Source organism: Thunnus albacares, chromosome 24 (genome assembly GCF_914725855.1).
Source record: "Thunnus albacares chromosome 24, fThuAlb1.1, whole genome shotgun sequence".
NCBI classification, from domain to species: Eukaryota; Metazoa; Chordata; class Actinopteri; order Scombriformes; family Scombridae; genus Thunnus; species Thunnus albacares.
This window is the reverse complement of record NC_058129.1, coordinates 585159-609214: the sequence shown is the minus strand read 5'-3', so window position 1 is coordinate 609214 and position 24056 is coordinate 585159. Positions and strand designations below refer to the sequence as shown.

General features: G+C 40.0%; 1 long non-coding RNA gene across 1 annotated transcript; it reads right to left on the bottom strand.

The window, feature by feature from the left end:
- Nucleotides 1-332: 332 nt before the first annotated feature.
- On the bottom strand, nucleotides 333-17403 carry LOC122976686. The gene is made up of 3 exons (XR_006401015.1): nucleotides 17393-17403; nucleotides 15587-15596; nucleotides 333-439 (listed from the first exon to the last, which is right to left on the bottom strand). It is a non-coding gene; the product is annotated as an uncharacterized LOC122976686 (long non-coding RNA).
- Between the last annotated feature and the right edge of the window lie 6653 nt (nucleotides 17404-24056).

The window sequence follows — 24056 nt, the reverse complement described above, 5'->3', positions numbered from 1 at the left end:
GATTTCAACCACACCACAGCACTGACACTGCTCTTGTTAAGGTCTTCGATGACATCAACTTAAACACAGACAGTGGCAGAATTTCAGTATTAGTTCTACTGGATCCCAGTGTTGCATTTGGCACAGTCGACCACAACATATTACTTGACCGACTGGAAAACTGAATGGGACTTTCTGGCACAGTTCTAAATTGGTTTGAATCCTACATAAAGGACAGGGACTACTTTGTGTCTATAGGTAATTACACATCATTGACAGACTGTCATTAGGTCACATAACCATATCACCAAGGGACTTTGGTCCAATTCAAGCAGAAATCATGAAATGAGTTCCCAAAGGCTCCATTCTGCAGCCCCCTCTACTCAACATCTACATGTTTCCACTGGCTCAGATGGAAGATGGAAAACAACAAAATATGTTACCATAATTATGCAGACAACTCTTACATAACCATATCACCAGGGGACTATGGTCCAATACAAGCAGTAAGTATGTGCATTGTACAAATCAGCGATTGGATGTGCCAGAATTTTTTTTCAATTAAACAAAGACAAAACTGAAGCAATTGTTTCTGGAGCCAAGGAAGAACGATTAAAAGTCAGTGCTCAGCTTCAGTCGCTAATGTTTAAAACCACAAACCAAGCCAGAAATCATGGACTCAGACCTGAATTTCAACAGCCACATTTAAGACAATTACAAAGTCAGTTGTAAAGGTAATGAAAGACCAAAGGGATGGCTTATCATTTTAATGTGCAGAGTTGTGCAAGGATGATCATTTGCTTTGTTAATGTGTGCATGTCCTTGTGAGAAGGAATGTGTTTTAGGAGGCCCACTCCTCTCTTTCCATTCTTGTTTAGGCTCAGATAAGGTAACATCCTGGGTTTGGGAGTAAACAGGACAGGTTAAAGAGTCAAAAGCCACAGACAGCTCTTGCCTTCCTGTGTCCTTGGGAGATGTGGTTCTTATCTAGCATACATGGGCATGTAAATGTATACCCTTTGGCTGTTTACCATTGGTTGTAATCCACAATTTGGATGATTTGACCAATCACAGATCATACTATAATAGAATAGATTTGTTCTTCGTTTGGTTAGACAAACAAATGCAAATCTTTGTGTGTTCTCTCTCCTTATTGTACAATAATATTTTTTAATCTTCAACCCAGCAGTGTTTTGTGTATTATTTCATATGTGCGTTAAGTGTTTTCAGACAATTTCCACAACACAGCCTAATGTCACCTTAAGAATATATGAAGAATAAAGGACTCAGGTCTCAGCAGGATTTGGAAAAACTTATCCATGCATTTATCTTCAGTAGACTCGACTACTGTAATGGTGTCTTTACAGGTCTCCCTAAAAAAATCGATCGGACAGCTGCGGCTGATTCAGAGTGCTGCTGCTCGAGTCCTCACTAAGACTGAGAAAGTTGATCATATCACTCCAGTTCTCAGATCTTTACACTGGCTTCCTGTCTGTCAAAGAACTGAATTCAAAATACTACTGTTGGTTAATAAAGCACTGAATGGTTGAAATCAAGGCTGAAGACTTTTCTATTTGCCACTGCCTTTGATTAAATCAAATAACTATTCTTTTATTACGCTGCACTGTAATTTTGATTCTTGCATTTCATACCTTTCTCATTCTATTTTAGCTTATTTTTATTTTCTATTCTCTTAGCTCTTTAATGACTTTAATGTTCTCTTTAATGTTTTTTAAATGTATTTCAGTGTCCTATTATGGTGTGTTTCTTTTACACTTTGTATAGATGCTTTTAATGTTTAATGTAAAGCACTTTGAATTGCCTGGTTGCTGAAATGTGCTACCATTATTATTTTAAATTATTTTACTAAAAAAGGGAATATTTGATATTGCTATTCTTTTTTAGAAAGTGCTTGAAGACAGCAAATCTGTTGCCAAACATCTGAAAACATTTTTAAAGTAGATGTTTAAGAGGTTCATTTAAGACTTGTAGGCCTTATGTGGAAATTCATCAAATGACTGGTGAAACTGATTTATTATTGGTGATTGACCACTGCAGCAGAGGGAATTGTGGCTTTGATTAAAAGTCTCTGGACCCTCTGGTCATCAAAATTTCAGTAATAGCTAAGACAATTACAACAGAGGCAGCTGCAGAGAATACTGTCTTAAATTAAACAATGCACATTAAGTGCACCTTACTGAAGCTCAATGATCAGAACAAACATAACATTAGGCCAGAAATCCACTAAAACTTGATTTTACACACAGTTTTTATCGTATTTCTGCTTCATACTGTTTCCTGCTGCATTTTGGACCATTTGCAGAGGTTTTATTGTGCATCCTGGCAGCAACACAATAGCCAAGTGAGAGATGACCATTGCCTGTAGATAATTCATTTCATTCATTCAAAGAAAATCATTGCCCCTCAGCTGTGGAACTCTCTGCCTGCCTGATCTGGCATGCAGTCATTGTCCTCTTCTAAATTTCTCCTGTCTGTTTTTTGCATTAATTTACAAGTTTTCTATGCCATGTATATGTTACTCTCTTAATGGTAATAACTCTGTGTGGGCTGTTAGCTTTGCTTTGTGCATCTTGTGTGGTGCACTTGACTGTTCTGACATCCATAATCCCTGAAAGTGCTGCTGTACCAACTGCTAAGCGGTGCTGAGTTGGTAACATGAGGAAATCTTTGGACAATTTCTGCTGTAAATGCAGTATTGCACAAAAATTCTAGGTTTTAACCCAAACATGTTGACTTACAATATCCCCAAAAGAAGCAAGAAAATATAAACCACAAAACGAGTCAGAAACCAACCAAGAAGGCGAGGAGGCTGACTACGAGCCCCTGCCGGTATTTACATTATCAACGTGGTGTCACACAAAGTGGATAACGTGGCACTACAAAGTAAAGAGAGAATTCTGTATCAGTAATGTTATTTGTTTTACAGAAACTTGGTTCCATCTCGGCTGCAGTATGCATTTTGAGGGTTACTATTTTATCAGAGCAGACTGATAACCTATTGACTATGGGCCTCTGTATATTGTTGATGGATAAGAAACTTCACCATCATTGACAAAATATGCACCAGAAACTGAGATTTCGATGGATTCAATAAGACCTTTTTATTTAAAAACAGTTTGGACAGTAAACATTTATCCCATCATACTGCACCAGGGCACCACAATATGAACCCAGTGGATGGTACTACAGATAATGTACCACCCACATGGCGCATTACCATGCATCACTGCTCACTAAACCTCATTAACACATGAAAAATACAAAAATAACAATAGAATAACATCAGATTAGGGAGCAACTTCCAGCTACACACACAATTTCTCTAATGTCAACTGGCTGCAATGTCTTCTCTTTATAGGCTTTGACTGGATGTCACAAAAAACACAGTATGTTTCTTATGATAATGGCAACCAACTTAATATAACAAGAAAGCTTGGAATGGAGGAAAGTTTCTGTGAGCTCACCTTAAATCGGAGTTCAAGATATGTACCTATGAGCATGATTTGTGACAACTAGTTTGGAGCTAATCGGGGTCCACTATGGAATAAACTTACACAAGTGTGATAAAAACTTGAAACCACAGCACACACACACACACACACACACACACACACACACACACACACACACACTAAGAATGGACTTTTCAGTGAGTAGTATTCTTTTTTTCTGGATTTTTCAATGAGGGAGAGTGAGGAAATGTCATTTTAAGCATTTTAAAAAGGTAAAATGGTTTTTACTATCTTACTTATCAGCAACTCTGCAGCTCCCCTCAGCTTTACGGAGCTTTATAGCAAGTTTCAGCTCATTATTTAGCTGTTCAGCTGCAACTTTACTCTTTTGGTTCACTCTCAGCGCTCTCATAGCGTTGTTTCCGGCCGCAGCAGGCAGCTGTTTTCAGAGAAAAAGCTCTACACTACCTGCTCTACACTACCTGCTACCTGCTCAGCACCAAACAGCAAACAGACACAGTTAGCTGTAGACTAGCTGGTGAACATAGTGGACCATTTAGCAGCTAAAGAGCCAGATATTTCCCTCAGGAGTTGGTAGAGAGCAGAAACAGAGCTAAAAGAGACTGAATGCCACCTTAGACCCAACAGCATATGGAGGTAGAAGCAGGTGCTGGAGCAACATTACAGCCACAGCCAAAAGAGAGGCCTTGCCGGGCATAGTGGCGTACTCCACAGCATCACCTGGTGCTCATTGATGACTGTTGTGGTGTCTGTGGGGCAGAAATGACGGTGGTGCACAGTTTCTTTTTTTTCCTTCTTTGTCTCTTTTTGTTTGGATAAAGTTACTGAGGAGGAGGGCGCAAAATAGAGCCTGGAAATGTATTTCTGGATCTCTAAAATTGAAGTGAAAAAATTTTGATGAGCTTCATGTAAACACAATAATATCACCCATCCATGTGTTACAATAATATTAAATGGTCTTATGTATAAAACAATGCATTGTAGATTTGCAATGTTAGCTTTCATGACAATGAAGAGTAGAGTAAAAGCTTAAGCTTGCCTTAGTGCCTTAGTTGCAGATTATATTATAAGGACCACTTGAGATACTATTGCTTATTGTATTCAACCTTGGCCCTTACATTTAAGTTTGTAAGTATGTTGAGCCTAAAACCAGGGTTTTCAATGTCATGGAGGTGCCTCTCTTTTAACCTGGCTACATCACCATGGTAACTTATGCTGCAAACTTAACCTGGTCCGGAGCAGGTTATGTTCCGAGTTTCTATTTAAAACGGTTATAAAAAGTGCCAGCCTTTCACTAACTACCTGATTTGCTGCCAAGTCCATCTAACACTGCTGGTACTGCAGCTATTAGAACACTGATTAGAGAACTGATTAGTCTTTTATCATACTTACCATTGATTTGATATGTCATATTGTAAATTTGTAATGGTGCAATGGGTTAGGGTTACTTGTGGGATGAGATTTTGTTAAAATATGTGAAACTGTATTTCAAATTGTAAATAAAAACTAAAAACCAATGAAAAAATACTTTGAACAACAACAACAAAAAAAAAAGAAAATTGATTATTTATTGGTATTTGTCACAGATATTCAATATATAAAATTAATTTCACTTTGGCCAAATTTGGCCAAAAACTAAAGTGATTTCCACTTATCCTTAATTTTGGGACAGAGTCAGACCTAAATGAACTTCTTGAGTATAAAGTCTAAAGTTTAAGAGCTCTGAATGTGGGAGGCATTGAGAGTGCATTAATTGGTAAAATAAATATATTAACTTACGAATTGAATTTACATGATCAGCAATTTTCTGCCAGCATTCCTCTCACCTTATTTGCAGCAACACTGTCGTTTTTTTCCTGTGATAATGTATTTATATTCTTCATAGCTCTCCGTTATAATGACCTGTAACCTAGGCCTTCAGCCTACTTCTCAGCCAGCTATCCTGGATCATGCTAGTCACCAGCATGAGACACTTTAATGTCATTAAGTCTAGCCTAAGTTCCCACTTTGCTAGTGTCTGCAGAGTGTCCAATCCCTAGTGCCGCAGAGTGTCCGTTCCCCAGTGTCACAAAGACTCAGCCCCTGGTTCCCAGCTTTCAGCTCAAGCACCAGCCCAAGCAGCCACCCCAGCCCCCCATGCCCAAGTAATCTCTTGTCCCTGCAGCAACTGCCTGTCCATGCTGACCTGCAGCAACCCCGTCCCTGCTGGGCCACAGCATTCTTCTGTTTCCCCCAAGTCAGCTCTGGCAGACAGGGCTGTTTCTGGACATTTTGGTGCCCCTCAGGGAATCGATCTTTCATTAGAACATTTTCTAACAATTATACATTATATAATTATACTACTTAATGATTTTAAATGTAACTTTATTCAACTTCACTCACCTGTTTGTGTCATGTCATCAATGTCATCGTTCAGGTAGTATTTTTACATGCAATAGTCCCTGTCAGGGTTGGGCAAGCTACTTGGAAAGTGTAGTGAGCTGAGCTACCAGTTACTCTACATTAAATGAAGCTCCACTACACTGAAGCTATTCCCCAGAGAAATGTAGCAAGCTAAGCTACAGCAGCTCTAAAGTTACTCTTATATTCTTTGTTTAATTATTATTTTAATAATATGATTTGAAGTTTAAAAAGTGGTATTTTTACTAGGCCCACTCTGTAGTAGCTATATCGACAGAAATTTCAGGCAAATCATTTTAACTAACCACCATACTTCAGTTTTGTACAGAACTGCATTTTTGTTGTACCCTTTGCTGGTTAATGTTAAAAACTACAAAAGTAATATTTCAGAGTAATCTAATTGTATTGTATGCATTTGTCTATTTTAGTTTGTCTTTTAGTTTGTCTCTGCTCCGCTTTTACATCTATTAGCAGGTCTCAATGAGGGGAGTCACATCTACCTGCTACATGATGCATATTTCCTAATTTGGACATCACTCTTGGAGTTGTGGATGCTCTCCAGAGATAAAGCTGAGCTACTGATACACGCAAAGTGCTCCCAAGGGACTCTCCATTACCTGTTGTTCGCCCTCTCCTTTCCACAAAGTTAGGTTGTAAAAAATAAGCAATAAATGAAAAGTGCAAAGCAATAATTGCCTTTGAAGTTCTTCCCCTCATGTTACACGCTGTGCTGTCTCTGTGTTATGGGTGTATTAATAGGTAGAAGTCTGTCTACAATGAGGTGATGAGTAAAGTTTTAGCTCGGTAGTCAGCGCAGTCGTCTATGATCTGGGAGACTCCAGTTCGAGACCCTGTGTGGAGACCTCCTTCATAAGGTAGTTTATTCATGAACACTTATTGTAACACTTTCATTTTCTAAAATTAAAAGCGTAATAAAAACAAAAACAGGATTTTTAAGCTTCTTTCCACTTTTATTCGACTACAAATACAAATACAAATAATTCTGCTGCCTCAACTAATACAGATACAAATACAAATACTGGGCTCTCTGCACATCCCTAGCACCTAAACACATAATTTTTCTCTGTTGTTTTGGTTACACTCATGTATTTGTTAAAGTATGGCCATGGCAACTCTTTTGGGATCAGTTGCTCTCCATCCTCAACATTACAAGTTCTTTCCATCTTTTTACAGATTTTATTGTTGTACTGTTATGTGTGTACTATCCTATACAAAACCCATCTTTTACTGATTTTATTGTTGTACTGTCTGTGTTTATTGTCATTTTTTTTTATCTGTGCTCTGCTGCAAGCTGAATTTCCCCCAGTGGGACAATAAAGTACTGAGCTGAAGTGAATTTAACTAAACTCAAGCTCTTGCGCCAACTGTATTCCCCTGCTCCAGAGACATCGTAGGCATCAGCCTGAGGATTGGCGCCTGATGTCACCATCATATGTAAGCGCTTCTGTTGGCTACACATCCATAATTCATCTGTGTATGGCAATGGCATCACATACTGATCCTTAGTTTTATTTCAGAAAAGCTATGTGATTCAGAAAACAGCTACGCTACCACTACACTACTGAGAAATGTAGTTAAACGAAACAGTATATGACGTTATATAACTTCATTATATAATTTACGGTGCACCCTTTGGGCCTGCATTAAAGTTAGGAAAGCAATATAAACATGTTTGAATTAGCTTTGCATTTAGAAACATATATGGGACTGTTTGTTATTTATCAGAGAGAGGTGGGTGGCTGGGGTGTGACTTAGTCCATTTAGTTTTTAGGTCCTGCTTTTCTGTTCAGTCTTTATTGAATCATTTATCCGGTTTAGTTCTATTCTGTTTAGCCTGGCCTGCCACCACTTCTGTGTCCTGTTCCTGTGTTGTTAAATAAATATATTCTTCAGTTCCTTGTGCCTGCGGTGTCCTGCATTTGGGTCCATCTGCTCTGCACTTAATGACAGAATGATCCCACCAAAGAGGTCAAAACTCCAGCAAGTAGTATGCAGTATATAGAACAACTTTATTGTTTGACCGACGCATTTCGGCTTGTGGCAGGGTCATCATAAAACACAATACAAACAACATTTAAATAGAGTAAGTTAGGTATGAAGCAAAAAGGTAAAAAAAATATAAAAGACAACCAATCATGTACATCCAGACACATATCAGCCAATGGGGCATCTATAACGATGGGTTGGATATATGGTCATGTGGCTTCAGGCCAGTCGTTGTCCCAGACTACCAGAGAGGCAAGGGGAGTGTCCAAGAAGCAACATGTTTGGTCCATTAACTGGAAAAGTGCAATTAAGGGGTGGTACTTGGGTTTGTACAGAATGTCTTAATCCAAAATGTGCCTATTTGATATGTCAAACTTTAGAAAAAACTTGATTAAAACAATATTAATAATAAAAATTATTAATAATAAAAATAATAGTATAAATAAAAAGTGCTGTGTATAGAAAGAGCAAAAAGATACATCATACAACAATATAAAATAATACATCATAAAAACCACTACAAAACCACATAAGTGAGAGATATTTAAGAACCACTATAGAAACTCATTAATTGAGAAATTTGCATTCATGCCCCCTGGAGATAAACTTTGTAAATAGAAAATCCTAAATTTTTCATGAGAAAATTGACATTACCACCTCTTGGGCTGGACTTAATCACTTCTATGTCAATAAAAAATAGAGATGAAATGTGATGTTGCTTTTCATTGAAACAACAGGGCTGGTTACATCATTTCTGATAATAGAGATCCTATGTTCAGCGATATGCTCTTTAAGGGAACGAGATGTCTCACCTATATATATTTTAACACATGGACACTGTATCATATAGACAACATATTTTGTTTTACAGGTAATAAAGTCCTTAATGTTAACTGTCTTTCCATTGGTAGGATGATTAAACAATTTAAGGTTTTTGGTATATTGGCAATTGATTGAATGATCCCACCAAACATGGACCCAACGAACATTCAGCTACTCACACTGTCGAGTACCAACGAGACGTTAATTTTTTTTTTGGGGGGGGGGGAATCCTGAGATGGCTCTGGAAGTGGCTTCCTCCAGGTGGAAAGTCACTTTTGGCCCTGTTCAACCCAGGCCTACTATTCCAGCCTCCTATGTTTCCCTGGAGTTATCAGAGAGATGTGAGTGGCTGGGGTGTGAGGTGTGACTTCTTTTTTTTTTTTTATCTTGACCCTCCCCTGAGCTACAAATATTTTTCCTTGAGTCTCCCTGAGTGACAGGGGGAAAATGCATGACCCTCCATCCACCATAAATAACCATTTTATTATATTCACACCAAAGGTAGGTAGTATTGGAGAAAAAAAAAAAGTAAAGCAAACCGTGACTCTTGATCCTTGACCTTCTGATGGCCGTTCCATCATTGGGGGAAATAAGCAAACCACTATTACTATAGTTCTGCAAAATTTACCAATGACAATTCCAGCTCTGAAACAAAAATAAGACGTTAAGTCCAGCCAATGTTACAAGCAAACAGCACAGAGGGAGTGAGAGTTATCACCAAAATAAACAGATAATTTCTTAAGCAAAATGCAAATCCTTCTTACAAATAATCACATCATCACACAAGCTGTGTGTCCACTTCATCAGAATATGGGTGGATGACAGCCACCCTCCTATCACACAAAACCAACAAAATTTAGTAAGCCTACACATCATACACACAAACACACACACACATACACACACATACACAGCACGCACACAGTCAACATTAGCGATTTTAATGACCATTTTCCCAAATAAACCATAACATACACAACAGTGGCAGAAGTGGCCACAATAATATCCGTTGGCACAGCAGCCGTTATTAGATTTTAAAAATGTACCCTTTGATGATCACATTAAGGAAAGTTACTTGAAAACGAAATCCTGGAGTTGAAAAAGCCTTGGTTTTCTGCACCAAATTAGCACTCATGTAGGTCTTCCTTTTCAGATTAACTCTAACTTTTCATTAAAGTTTATCTTGACAAAGGCATGGATAATCCTCACTAGCCATGGTTACTCCCTGCTCGATTATCTGTTTTTTTCTCGCTAGTTTGTGATTACGTCCACTCCATTTCAGTGCGCCGGTGCACCGAAACATGTAACAGTGAAGGCCAGGAAAACTGTTGAAAGCACAGAGTGTAATCTGTCAGCCCGTGGCAGCAACTATGTAATTGTCAGCTGACAAAACAAACCGCAATGTTAGCCTACGGGGCAAAATCTGTGGTAGCTTTACCAGCTAACAAATAATTATATAATTAAATATTTTGAAAACGAAAAATGTATTTAAAATAAATACAAAATACAACCATTTAAAGTTGTATGTCCCTCCCCTAAGCCAAAATAAAAAACATAAGTCCCTCCCCAGTACTTCAAAAATTATTTGACGTGCCTCTATCATTTTGCAATCCCCCTCCCTCTCTCTCATAAATAACGAACAATCCCTAATGTGCTAGTTTCCTGTATTTGCTATATTTTTAATATACAAGTATTGTATACAATGTTGCTTGAAAGTTTGTGAACCCTTTAGAATTTTCTGTATTTCTGCCTAAATATGACTAAAAACATGATCAGATATTTACACAAGTCCTAAAACTAGACAAAGTGAATCCAATTAAACAAATGAGACAAAAAATACTTTTTTTTTTCATCTTTTTCATTTATTTATTGAGGACTCAGCCATTCAAAAACATTATCTTTCTTCTGCTTTCACCATTCTTTGGTAGAACGACTTGTCATTTAGTGTTGTTGTCTTACTGCGTATACCACTTTCTGTTTAGCTTCAGTCCACAGACAGATACCTTGACATTTTCCTGTAGAATTCACTCCTGGGGAGAGCAACAATGGTGTTGGATGTCTTCAATTTGTATATGATCTGTCTGACAGCCGACTGGAGGAGTCCAAACTCTTGAAATGGTCTTGTAACCCTTTCCAGCTTGGTGAGCATCAACAACTCTTCTTCTAAGGTCCTCAGAAATCTCCTTTGTTTGAGCCATGACACATTTCCACAAACCTGTGTTGTGAAGCTCAGAGTTTGACAGTGAAGACCCAGATTTTTCTTCTTTAAATAAGGCAGGGCCTCCCAGACTCACACTTGATTGTCATCCCATTGATTGAAACACCCAACTCTAATTCTTCAACTCTAACTCTAATCTTAGGGGTTCACATACTTTTGCCACGCACAAATATGTAACATTGGATCATTTTCCTAAATAAATAAATGAACAAGTGTAAAGTTTTTGTCTCATTTGTTTAATTGATGTTTCTTTATCTAGTTTTAGGCCTTGAGTGGAAATCTGATCATGTTTTAGGTCATATTTATGCAGAAATAGAGCAAATTCTAAAGGGTTCACAAACTTTCAAGCAGCACTGTATAGTTCATATATTATATATACAGAGAGAGAGAGGACAACAATGTAATCCTGTCTGGACAGGATTTAGACAGACACTCATTTACGTAACCCTAACCCTAACCCTAAACCACCACTAACCTCTTATTGCTCTCTGCTGCTGCTGTCATATCTTAAACGGACACTACTGATCACTATTTCTATATATTTTGTGGCTCTGCGGTACACTGACTTACAACACAGAGCCTCTTTAACGGAGCACAGAGCATGGGGCGTATAGTTTATATATTATATATACAGAGAGAGAGAGGACAACAGTGTAATCCTGTCTGGACAGGATTTAGACAGACACTCATTAACGTAACCCTAACCCTAACCCTAACCCTAAACCACCACTAAGCTCTTATTGCTCTCTGCTGCTGCTGTCATATCTTAAACGGACACTACTGATCACTATTTTTATATATTTTGTGGCTCTGCGGTACACTGACTTACAACACAGAGCCTTTTTAACGGAGCACAAAGCATGGGGCGATTTTGACAACTGTCATTCCAAGAGCAAATATCTGGTTTTATAGACTATTAATCAAAATGCCTGGATTTGCCTGGCTTAGGACAACAATTATTTTTCTTTAATTTCAAGTGTAGATCATTGTTCACTCTTATAGGCCATCTGTTAAAACCACTGACTTACTGACTAATACATGACTCAAGCCGAGGACCTACCTGCACATACACAGGCACGTACTGTACTGCACATAGTGTTATCTATATTCCGGTTATGAATGATAACCGTATAAAGTTTGCATGGTAAATGAACTGTGGGGTTGCAAAATAAGCTAGCAGGTTGTTTGCAACTGACTTTAAAAGTAGATTGTAAAAGTAGATTTTTCTGAAATTAATTACAAAATATTCAAATATTCCTTATCCCTCTTTGGCACCTCTCCAGCTGGTGCCACCCTATTTGACAGCCTATCTTGTCTAAAAATGCCCTTGCTGGCAGGTATGTTTGAATTAATCAATCAGTTAATCAGTTACTTTATTTGTCCCCAAAGGGCAATTGTTTGTGCTGTAGTGTAACACAAGATAAAAACACAAAGCACATGAACACAACTTATAAATGAAAGACACAAAAGGATAGTGGGTTTGTGTGCTCAAGTCACCTTTTCCTCACAAAGTCACTCTTAGCCAGCTTCATGAGGTTGTCACCTGGAAGTCTTTTGCAACAGTCTTGAAGGAGTTCCCATATATGCTGAGCACTTGTTGGCTGCTTTCCCTTCACTCTGTGGCCCAACTCATCCCAAGCCATCTCAGTTGGGTTTAGGTTGGGTGATTGTGGAGGCCAGGTCATGTGATGCAGCACTCCAGCACTATTCTTCTTGGTTAAATAGCCCTTACATAGCCTGGAGGTGTGTTTTGGGTCATTGTCCTGTTGAAAAACAAATGATGGTCCCACTAAGCACAAACCAGATGGGATGGTGTGCTGCTGCAGAATGTAGTGGTAGCCATGCTGGTTAAGTATGTCTGAATAAATCACCATCAGTGTCACTAGCAAAACCATCACACCTCCTCCATGCTTCATGGTTGGAACCACACATGTAGATATCATTCGTTCACCTTCTCTGCGTCTCACAAAGACACAGCAGTAGAAACCAAAAATCAAATTTGGACTCATCAGACCAAAGTATAGATTTCCACTGGTCTGATGTCCATTCCTTGTGCTTCCTGGCCCAAGCAATTCTCTCTTCTTATTGGTCTCCCTCAGCAGTGGTTTCTTTGCAGCAATTCAACCATGAAGGCCTGATTCACACAGTCTCCTCTGAACAGTTGATGTTGAGATGTGTCTGCTATTTGAACTCTGGGAAGCATTGATGTGGGCTCTAATCTGAGGTGCTGTTAATTGGCAATTTCTGAAGCTGGTAACTCTAATGAACTTATCCTCTGCAGCAGAGGTGACTTGGTCTTCCTTTTCTGAGGCTCATGAGAGCCAGTTTCATCACAGCCTTTGATGGTTTTTGCGACTGCACTTGAAAAAACTTTCAAAGTTCTTGAAATTTTACTTTATTTTGTCTTAAAGTGACACTGTTGTTTTTCTTATCTTAGTTAGCAATAATAATAATATGGATTACTACAGTAGTTGAATAGAGCTATTTGCTGTATACAAACATTACCTCGGCACAACACAACCGATGGTCTCAAATGCATTAAGAAGGCAAGAAATAACACCAATTTTTTTTTTTTTTTTTTGATAAGGCACATCTGTTAATTGAAAACCATTCCAGGTGACTACCTTATGAAGCTGGTTAAGATATTACCAATAGTGTTCAAAGCTGTCATCAAAGCAAACTACTTTGAAGAATCTAAAATATGAAACATTTGGGGTTTTTTTTTTAGCACTTTCATAGTTTTCAACATTTGATAGTAAAAATAAAGGAAACCCCCATTGTCTGGCCAAAGGGCAGCAATTTTAAAAATACTTGCGCATTCTACTACATATTTTTGGTGACCTTGTTTTAAAAAAAATACCCACTTTCCATTAGTGAAATTCCTCTTGAAAATTGGTGAATGTGAAAGTAATACACTGCTGTCTTAAAAGTATAGCGTAAAGTGCACATTCGATATATATATAATACACATAGGCTATATTCAGATATTTAGGGCATTAATTTGACTGAATATACTCCCACAATGTATTAAGGAACTGAGGTCCCGCATTAGGCTGATACTGAGAAAATACTTGGGTTCCTCAAACTTGACACTGACTTTTAAAATAGCTACAGTTACTACAGTCTAAGTGTTTGGACCCACTAGAGCTGACTGGGGCCTTTTTATCAAGAATGTGCATGTTTTCCTGTTAGAGTGGGTTTGATCTGCTTTTCTACCACCCCAAAAGACAAGTGTTAGGAATACTCTCTCCATTGCCATTGGTCAAGTCACCGCCGCCCTCAGAACTGGAGTTGGTCCACAGGCACAGCCCTGTGGATGCCCACACCTTCTAAAAAGTCAGGATGGGTCAAGTGCAAATGACTTTTCCCCACAGGGATATTTGAAGAATAACTGAACTTTTACATGATCTGTCCATCTGGATGCCTATTTTAAGAATATAATTTTCCAACAGCAATCCCATTGAAATATGATAAATTTCTCTATATAGAGCAAGGAATCTCTGTCTGTCTGTATGTATGTTTGTCCTTTGTGTATCTCGAGAACCGTTCATCTACTCCATATGTTTTGGATGTATTGCAGGGGAATCAGGGAAGTGCAGTGTTGATGTGTGAAGTTGTTTGGATGAGTGGTTCTTGAGAAATATATAAAAATACCTCATAAACAACATTGATTTGCTTTTTCTTCCCGTGGAGTCAACGAGCAGAAGTACGGACAGCACCACTCTGCCATTGCAATCCACATTGTGGTCAGAGGTGGGATTACATTTGTAGTGTTAATGACTTAAAAAGTTTGAGACTACCGACAGTCTGCATGAGAAGTGTTTAGGGAACAGGCACAGTTCTCTCTAGGTATTTTGAATGAGCACTGCACTAGTTGTATTAAATTAGACTGAGGTCAGAAGAAGTCTAATAAGTTTGATTCTGTGATAGAGTCAAGAATATGCTCTCTCCTCTCTTTCTGTCTACCATCTTCCTTTCGCCTCATCGCTACATCTCTTTTGCCCCCTCTTTTTTTACTTGTTAGTTCTTGTTCCACTTTGAATTTAAAAGTGTTAGTGTGTTTGTTGTGTGTGTGTGTGTGTGTGTTTGTGTGTGTGTTTGAGAGAGAGAGAGAGAGGGAGATAGAGTTTGTTTTACAGCCCAAAGCACATTATAGCGTTGCCAATCCATACTTCACAGTGCTGGGCCAGTAGTGCTTTGTGAGAGTATGGTTGTGCTTGCAAATGTGTGTGTGTGTGTGTGTGTGTGTGTGTGTGCGTGCGTGCGTGTTTGTGAATACTGGTAACATTAATTATTCTATTTGACACATTCACTGGTAAAATCCCTCAAAGCAATGGTTTTCCCCGCAGCTGAAGCAACATCTTTGAATGAGCAGAAAATTGGTTTATCTATCCCATCGACCTGATTTCATCACAAATACAGGTTTCAACATTGGCTTCCCTTCACTGGGTTCTGTTGGAGACATCCATCCAATAGTTAGAGATATTTCAGTCTGCATCAAAGCAACCAACATTGCCATTCTTAGAGCTACACTGCAGGTATGGCTAAAAACATGTTTTATAGCAAATAGTCGAGTTTTAGAAAATGAGTGACCACAACTTCAAGTTACCAGCTAATCTAAAGGGTGTTTCTTGAATTTTTTAGATGTCCATTGTCCATCTCACACCACACACATACTTCTATTTCTACACACTTAAAAAAATGCCCAAGTCTGTTTTTTTTCCTATGTTACAGATGCCCAAAAAAGGAAAGGGAACCAATTAGTAGTCTGTCAAGCATCAAGGCAGAAGCAGGGAACACATGGACTTAACCTATATCTGTGTCATTGAACTTAAGTAGTCCTTTATGTAACATCGTTGAGTAGCGTGGTATATATATATATATATATATATATATATATATATATATATATATATATATAAGTAAGGAAATTTGTGTTTGGTAGATTACTTTTTTGTTGCAACAATGCTTCTTGGCAATAAATCTTATACAGTTGGAAAGCCTGTTTATTTCCCTTCTACATGGTGCCACATTTGTAAGGAACATGCATTTGTGGGATGAGTATGTGGGTTGTGCCCATGAAAAATTTGCCAAATCTTCTCTGCCAATGCCAAACAGCTTATTCTGCCATTGACTCTTGTTTGGTGTTTGGTGGATTGGATGATTGAAGTTTGAAGAAACAAGACGTATTGGCAATTTAACAATTTATTCATTTAACAAACAGGAGCCTCAGTAGTGTGTGGAAGAACCATACACAGCCGCAACAGCCTGGCACCTCCTCCTCATGCTGGTCACCAGCCTGGTTATACACTGCTATGGAATGGCATCCCATTCTTCAACCAGCATTTGTTACAAGTCAGCCAACGTGGTTGTGTTGGTCACTCTGGCACGAACAGCACGCCCAAGCTGATCCTACAAGTGTTCAATGAGGTTGAGGTCAGGAATGCTGGCAGGCCATTCCATCCTCTCCACTCCCAAATTCTGGAGGTAGTCTCTGATAAACCCCGCTCTATGGGGGCGGGTGTTGTCATCTTGGAGGATAGAGTTCACTCCAAATAATGCTGTAACTTGGTTTTGCGCAACACCAGCTTGAAGTTGCCTTATCACATGGGCCCTATCCAGATCAGTCAAACGTGGCATGCCGATTCTTGGAGCAGACACCTACTGACCACTGTAGCAGGGCCCATGCTCACAGGTGCATGCACAGGTGCTGCCAATCAGGTGCCTGATTGGCAGCACCTGATATGATATGAAGATCACATGATACAAGAAAAGTACGGAGAAAAGTAAAATGGTGGAAGTCTTCAGGATGCGATGTGCGTCTCCTTGGAGATGAAAAAGGAAAAAGCAGAATGAGCATAGCAAGTATGCTGTTTTATTGGGCTGGCACTAAGATGGGCATGTGTGGGTGGAGCCAGATGTTCTCCTGCGCAAAACGGAAAATCCTTTGTCTAAGAGAAAACACATGATCTTCTCTGAGTTAATTAAATTTCAACTAAACATTCCACCATGTTCATCCACACTTAAACATGAATTGCATATATATGTTATTAAACATGAATTGCATATATATGTTATGTTACTCAAATGTTCAGAGACACACCTCTATGATGTAATCACCATCACAATACCTGAGTTAGATCCTTTGATTAGGTTAAAATAAAATGTAAACTTCTTTGGCTATACATCCATTAACACGTAAAGTTAACATTCATCAGTGCAGCTTACTTAAAACATACTATAATTATTTAACAAACTTACTCTACCTACTGGCTAACATACATTATAATTAATTCTTTGCTTATCAAAGTAATCTCTCATACATATCAAATTCCTTCTAATTTATATAGAGTATAATGATAATTTAATAGATCACAATAAGAAAATATACATAAGTTATCTGGCAGAGGTCTTACTTCAACATTCAACCTTACTGAAAGTTGTTCAATGGATGGCACTGTGGTTCCATTACTATGTAACAATTAAACCTCGGTATTTCTATCTCGGCCGGCTGTACTTAATTGTAGAGAGATAAGAGTTGGACTGGTTTGGAATATCTTTCTGGAGTCACACCAGGGTGAAAGCAACAGGGGAGGATGTGCTTTGGAATGTGGGTATGTGTGTATGTATGAGATTAGAAGGTGAAAAGAGAACATCTAATGTAGGTGGAGTTGTCCAAACTCATCAAATAAATTGATGAGGTTTATCTGCATTTGTCCAAAGGAGAGGGTCCTTTAATCCAGTATTTTCTGAAACTTGGGTTGATAAAGAATGCAGCAGTTCTTTGTGTCATAAATTTCACTTGGGGTTGTCCCACACAGTTTGGGGAGAGGAGATTGTTTTGTGAGTCAAAACTGACACTTTAATATGAAGGAAGGGTTCTGAGTTTACCTGTGAGCATTTCCAGATGAAGTTGTATATACATCCATGCCTTTTGAGGTTAGAGGTTATTGTTGATTGAACCCTGACCTTCTTTAGGCTTCTTTTGGGAGATTGCAGGGGAACAAAGATCAACTGGTTCTCCTACACCGACATGTGTTCCATAAACTGGGTGTAATCTACACTCTCATGGACTTCTGAGTCATGGTGTCATGGATGAGGTGGGGCTAAGGGACGAAGGCCCCAGGGACGAGATAAGAGGACAAGAAAGAGGAAGGATCAAGGAAAGACTCCCAAAGTCATTTGGCACAGATGAACCACCCAGTGCTTCAGTGAAGACTCAAAGGTAAAGGACAAATTCAAGCCTTATTGTCCATTCTGTGATAACAAGGACCACTTCCTAAGCAAACGCCCCCAGTTTCAGAACTACACCACAGAGCAGAAAACTGCATGGATTAAAGAAAACAACAAATGCTGGCGGTGTGGGAGGTCACACCAAGCACAACTAACTTTTTTAAAATTTAATTCTGGGCTGCGGCATAGCTCAGTCTCTGGCTGACTCTCTGGCACTAGGCTGCTGCTCCAGCTCTCCTATCAATGCCTTTTTGATTTGGTTATGTTGCTTTAGTTTTTTGTCTTTGCTTTACAACACCCCCACACACATCTTCCACTCATGCCCACTACACTGACCTCCAAGCCCCATATAGGCCCTCAGGCCTTCAAAATCAGCAATCATAGTAGGACACAGGCACTGGTATGTTATATAGGCCACACCCTAGTGGCACAGCTGATGGTGATTAGATAGTCATGTTCCACCATTAGAGGGAGAAAAACAATCAAAAGTTCAATCAAAAGCAGATCAAAACTTTTAACAAACAGTGACAGGAACTACAGCCAATCATATCTCTTCAAATAAAGTGACAAAAACCAATATGTTATATACCACATATACAGATTTAAATTTTACATTCCAGTCCTTTTGGTTAACTGCTTTGGGCCCCACACGGACTATCACACAGGGGGGCCTGTGTTGGCATTCTGTGGGACAGCCAACCCTGGGTATCCCACAGGAAACCCTCATGGTGGCCCCAAAGGGCAAAACTGCTTTGGGCCCCACATGGACTATCCCATAGGGGGGCCCATGTTGACTTTCTGTGGGCAAGCCCACAATTGGTTGCCCACAGAAAACCCTCATTGGGGCCTGAAGAAGCAAAACTGCTGTGGGCCCTGCAGAGGCTAACCCACATGGGGTCTACATGGGATTAGTGTGGGCAAGCCCACAATGGGTCTGTGTGGGTATTCTGTGGGCAAGCCCACAGTTGGTTGCCCACAGAAAACCCTCACTGGGGCCTGAAGAAGCAAAACTGCTGTGGGTCCTGCAGAGGCTAACCCAAAGGGGGGCCTGTGTGGGCATGCCCACAGAAAGCCCACAGAGGGGCCCCAAAGAGCCATAGCTGCTGTGGGCCCTGCATAGGCTTACCCACAGGGGGTCCATGTGGGATTAGTGTGGGTTTGCCCTGCCCACACTTCCCCACAGTAAACCCACACATACCCACAGTGGGCCCACGTGGGTATGTTTGCTGGGATGTGCTGAGGATGATTGAGTTACAATACAGTGACGTTCACTGTACTAAAAGCATACGAATTGGCCCCTAAAGCATATTGCCAGAAATTCAGAAATTGGGTAAAGGGTGATGAGCAAACAAATTTGGAATTTGTCCATGATTTGGCATCCCACTTTCACTGTTAGTGTGCAGCTGCGAAAGTTAATACTTTTGATGGTCTTTGTGGGCTGATTGTGTTGGAGCAGTTTAAAACTGCTATCCCTCAACGCATTGCCACTTATGCGAAATGAGTAGAAGCCCTCCACTGTGCTTAAAGCAGCTGAATTGGCTGATGATTTTGTATTATTGCATAAGGGTAGTTTTTCAGAGGCCCGCTCTTGGGTGTTGAAACCAAGAGCTAAGCTTCATTCACTGTCGCCTCCGCATCATTCACCTTCGTATGCTCCAGCTATGCTATGCTGTACAGTTTTGGAGCAGAGACTTCTGAGTGGATTTGAGTTCTGGTTCTGGCCTGAATCCCAAACTGGTTCTGGTTTTGAGCTGTTTATTGTTGATGCTGTTGTTTCATTGGTTGGTAGTAACAAGTATGTTCCAATTAAAGTATTGTGTGACATAGATGCTAAACACTCATTTATTATGGAGTCAGTGCTGCCTTTTTCACCCACTATAGAAATGGGGGATTTTGTACTGATGAAGAGCATGGAGCCGGGCTTAATTCCTGTGCCACACCATAATATTGTGCTGGATTGTGAGCTGGTACAGGGCATGTTGTTGCTGTTGGGGTGCGCCCCATGTTGCCACTTGACGATATGGTTATGATTTTGGGCAACAACCTGGCTGGTAGTCCTGTGTGAGCTGATATGCCACAGTCTCCTGTGATTATTTCCAAACCACTAGCGTCTGGGGAGCTGGATGAGAGTGGTCAGAGTGATCCAGGTGTTCTTGTTGTCTGTGCCGTGATGCATGCACAGAACCCTAGGGTGTCTGCTCCAGACCCGCCTGATCCAGGTGTTTTCTTAGCATGTCCACAGAGCTGTGACGTATCTGATCTAGACCTGCCTGTGTCGGGGTGTAGCCAAGGAGTGGTGACTGCACAACATGCAGTTTCCCTGCATCTTCCTTCAGTTGTTTCAAGGGAGGAATGGTGGAAGAGTCAATGGTCTGATTCATCTCTGTCTGATTTGTGGCATAATGCTTTGCTGGTAGCAAAAAGAGACTTTGCTCATCGTTATTTTGTCCAAGAGGTTTTGCTGGTGAGAAAATGGAAAGTGAGTTTTCAGGTTGTTGTGCTGAGTAACTCCCGTGATGTGGTGTTGCAACTGTGCATGATGGTTGTGGACATCTGGGGATAAAGAGAATGACTGTGGCCTGTGCTGTTTCTTTTGGTCTCAGTTGAAGCGTGATGTTTCCAAGTATGTCAGGTAGTGCCATACATGCCAGCTCACTGGGGAACAGGGTCAGGTTGTTGAGCCTGCTCCTCTTTCTCCTAGTCTAGTCATTAGCCAGCCATTAAATTGTGAAGTGGTTAGTTTTATTTTTAGTAGTTAGTTTAATTTGATTTAGTAAATAATCTTTTGTTAAACATTGACATGGTGTGTTTCCCTTTGTTGTGGCCACTATAGCCAGGATACCCCTACATAGAATGATCAGAGTGGACTGGTCAAGTCTTACTGAAAATGGTAAAAGTCTACCTGCATCAGGGTGACCAGACACTGGATACCTACGCTGTTCTTGATGATCTGTCGACGGTCTAAACACATCATCCTCTTCTCCGCAGCTGCTAGCAAATTAGGGCTGCAGGCAACACCAGAGGACCTAGCTCTTAGAATTATAAAGTAGGATATTCAGTACCAGGAGCCACTGTTTCATTTCACATCTCATCTGCAGCATGGCCCACCACAAGTTTCCAGATTAGCAATGCCTTCACCGCAGAGACACTCAATTTAGCAGACCATTCTTACCTTGCAGCTTTGTTACAGGAACGATAGAAGCACCCCCAACAGCTGCCCATACCATCCTCTGAGTATACCCTCTACTGCTCATTGGACCAGATCATCTGCATCTTACCACATTGATTGTACCTACACACTTGGGATGGCCTGGAGGGCCAGCAGCCATAAAGACAAGGCTTGGATGGACTCTGCAGGATCCTTCAAGACTAGTTGAACAACTTGTCCCAAATCAGCAGTATCTCCTCAAATTGACAGATCCACTCAATGTCAGACTTCACCAAGACATTGGGAGTATGGCAGATGGACATAATGCCATGCCACAATGAGAAGCTCATGACTAGATCCAGAGAGGAGCAGGCAGCCCTTCACCTGCTGGAGGAAAAAAACTGTTTGCATGGTTTACGATGCTGCACTTGAGGCCAAGACAAGAGATTTTTATGCCCCTTTTATGGAGTACCCAGCAGTGCTTATCCAGAGAACCACACAAGGCAGCCATACATAATGCAGAGATACAGAAATTGATTGATGCTAGATATTTGGTGAAGCTCAAGACAGAGGAGGCCAAAGTAGACAGTCATTCATGGTAGATTGCCCACCCCATGACAAAGTACAATGGGAAACATTGCACTGTCTTGCTCTTTCCAGTCCAAGGGTGTGATCCTAATTGTGTACCTGCTGCCAGGACCCAACTTAGAACAATCCCTCCTGGGAGTATTCCTTTGCTTTAGGAACATAAGTACACCATTAGTGTTATATATAGGCGATATATAAAGGCGATATTCAATCAGATTCATCTCCTCCCTGATGATAGGTCTTTCTTCAGATTCCTTTAGCATGGAAAGGACACAACTGCAGCCCCAGAGATACAGACAGGTGACAAATTAAAGGAAAACCCAGTACAGACCTGAATGCCTGACCCCTACAGTGAGGGGATCCAGTGGCTCTGTTATGCTTTGGGGGGCATTTTGCTGGCATGGTTTGGGTCCACTTGTCCTCTTAGAGGGAAGGGTCACTGTAAATCTATACAAAGTTGTTTTGAGTGATCACCTTAATCCTATGATGAAACATTTCTATCCTGATGGGAGGGATCTCTTCCAGGATGACAATGCCCCAATTCATAGGGCATGGTTTGATGAGTATGAAAATTATGTGAATCGTATGCTATGGCCTTTGCAGTCACCAGATCTAAACCCACTTGAACACCTATGGGAGATTTGGACTGATGTGTTAAACCAAAACACCAAATGAGGGAATATTTTTTGAAGAATGGTGTTCATCCCTCCAGAGGAGTTCCAGAGACTTCTAGAATAAATGCCAAAGCTGAGGAACACCATTTTTCAAAAAGATATTCCCTCATTTGGTGTTTTGATGATGGTGGTGGAGAGTGCTGTCTAACATGTACATGTTTCACCATAGGACTGTCATTAGGCTTTTTCACAGAATGTGCTGAGTCTACATCAATTAAGAAATCAGGACTGGTAACAAAGCTGGCTGCCCCTAAAAGGGCGTCCATCACAGACACTTCAAAATATTAGTTCATTTCAGACCTACAGTCCCACTTTTGCCTGTCAGTAGTTTTCAGTTGGTCCCTACCTTTGTCAGTCACCTGACTCTCCACTTTTCTGCACATGTGTACCTTAGGTGTTGCTTCTCCAAATCTACCCATTTTACACCTTTTGTGAGCCACCCTCAGTTAAAGAGATGGTTCAAAATGTGCTAGTCAAGTGTTTTGGTTACATGGCCTATCTAAAGACAATGGGCCTCATGCAAGAACCACTCATACCAACACATTTGTTTTCAGTAGCATGTAAAGAGAATTTGTCACACTCACCATTTTTTTTAGCCATGGATTATGGTCATAGATGTTCAACATTTTTTTAAATGAATTAAGCACTACATTTACATATCACACTGAAGTCACAGGGAGGTCAGGGTGGATGGCGGGTGTATAGGACACAAGACTCTAACACCAGAGACCAGGGTGCCTGCTTGTGTTTAGGTTTAGGCAATAAATGCACTTACATTAAAGTGGAAATAGAAAACTTTTTTGCTTTAACTTAACATTATGAAGTAAATGTTGATTGCACAGTGTAATCGCCATAGAATAATGACACTACCAATGTTTAGATTGGTTTCCTATAAGCCATGCTTTCACTATGCAAGTCAGCTATGGTAGCTAATGGGAATAAAGTCCTCTAGAAATCAATTAGCCAAGCTACCAGCCCTACAGCCATAGAATACCGGATCAGTGGATTTTTTTTGCTAATATGCATAATATGAAAAACAGTAATGTTACATCTACTTTTTGGATTTTGACTCAACAACAGCCTTGAGGGATTGAGATACACAATTCTACAATAAATGATCAAGATTGGTCAAAAAACATGGCAGCCATCAACCAAAATATCTTTGCAAAGGGTAGGGCTTAAAGAATTGGTTATAACTCATTAACCATTTGTCCAATCATCATAAATCTTGGTACATAATTTCAAGCAATGTTTGAGAATAGGTCTACCAAAGCATTTTGAGCATGACCAATAGGGGGCACCACAAATGCCAAAAACTTGTATCTGAAAACTCAGTGGACAGAATTTCACCAAAATGCTTCAAGTCACTGCAGACTTTTTTCTGTATTAAACCAAGAATGTTTTCCTGACCTTAACCAAGTGTTGACAATACCTAAATATAACATAAAGGTAACTAAGGGATAACTAAAGATAGTTAGTAGATATTGTACTGC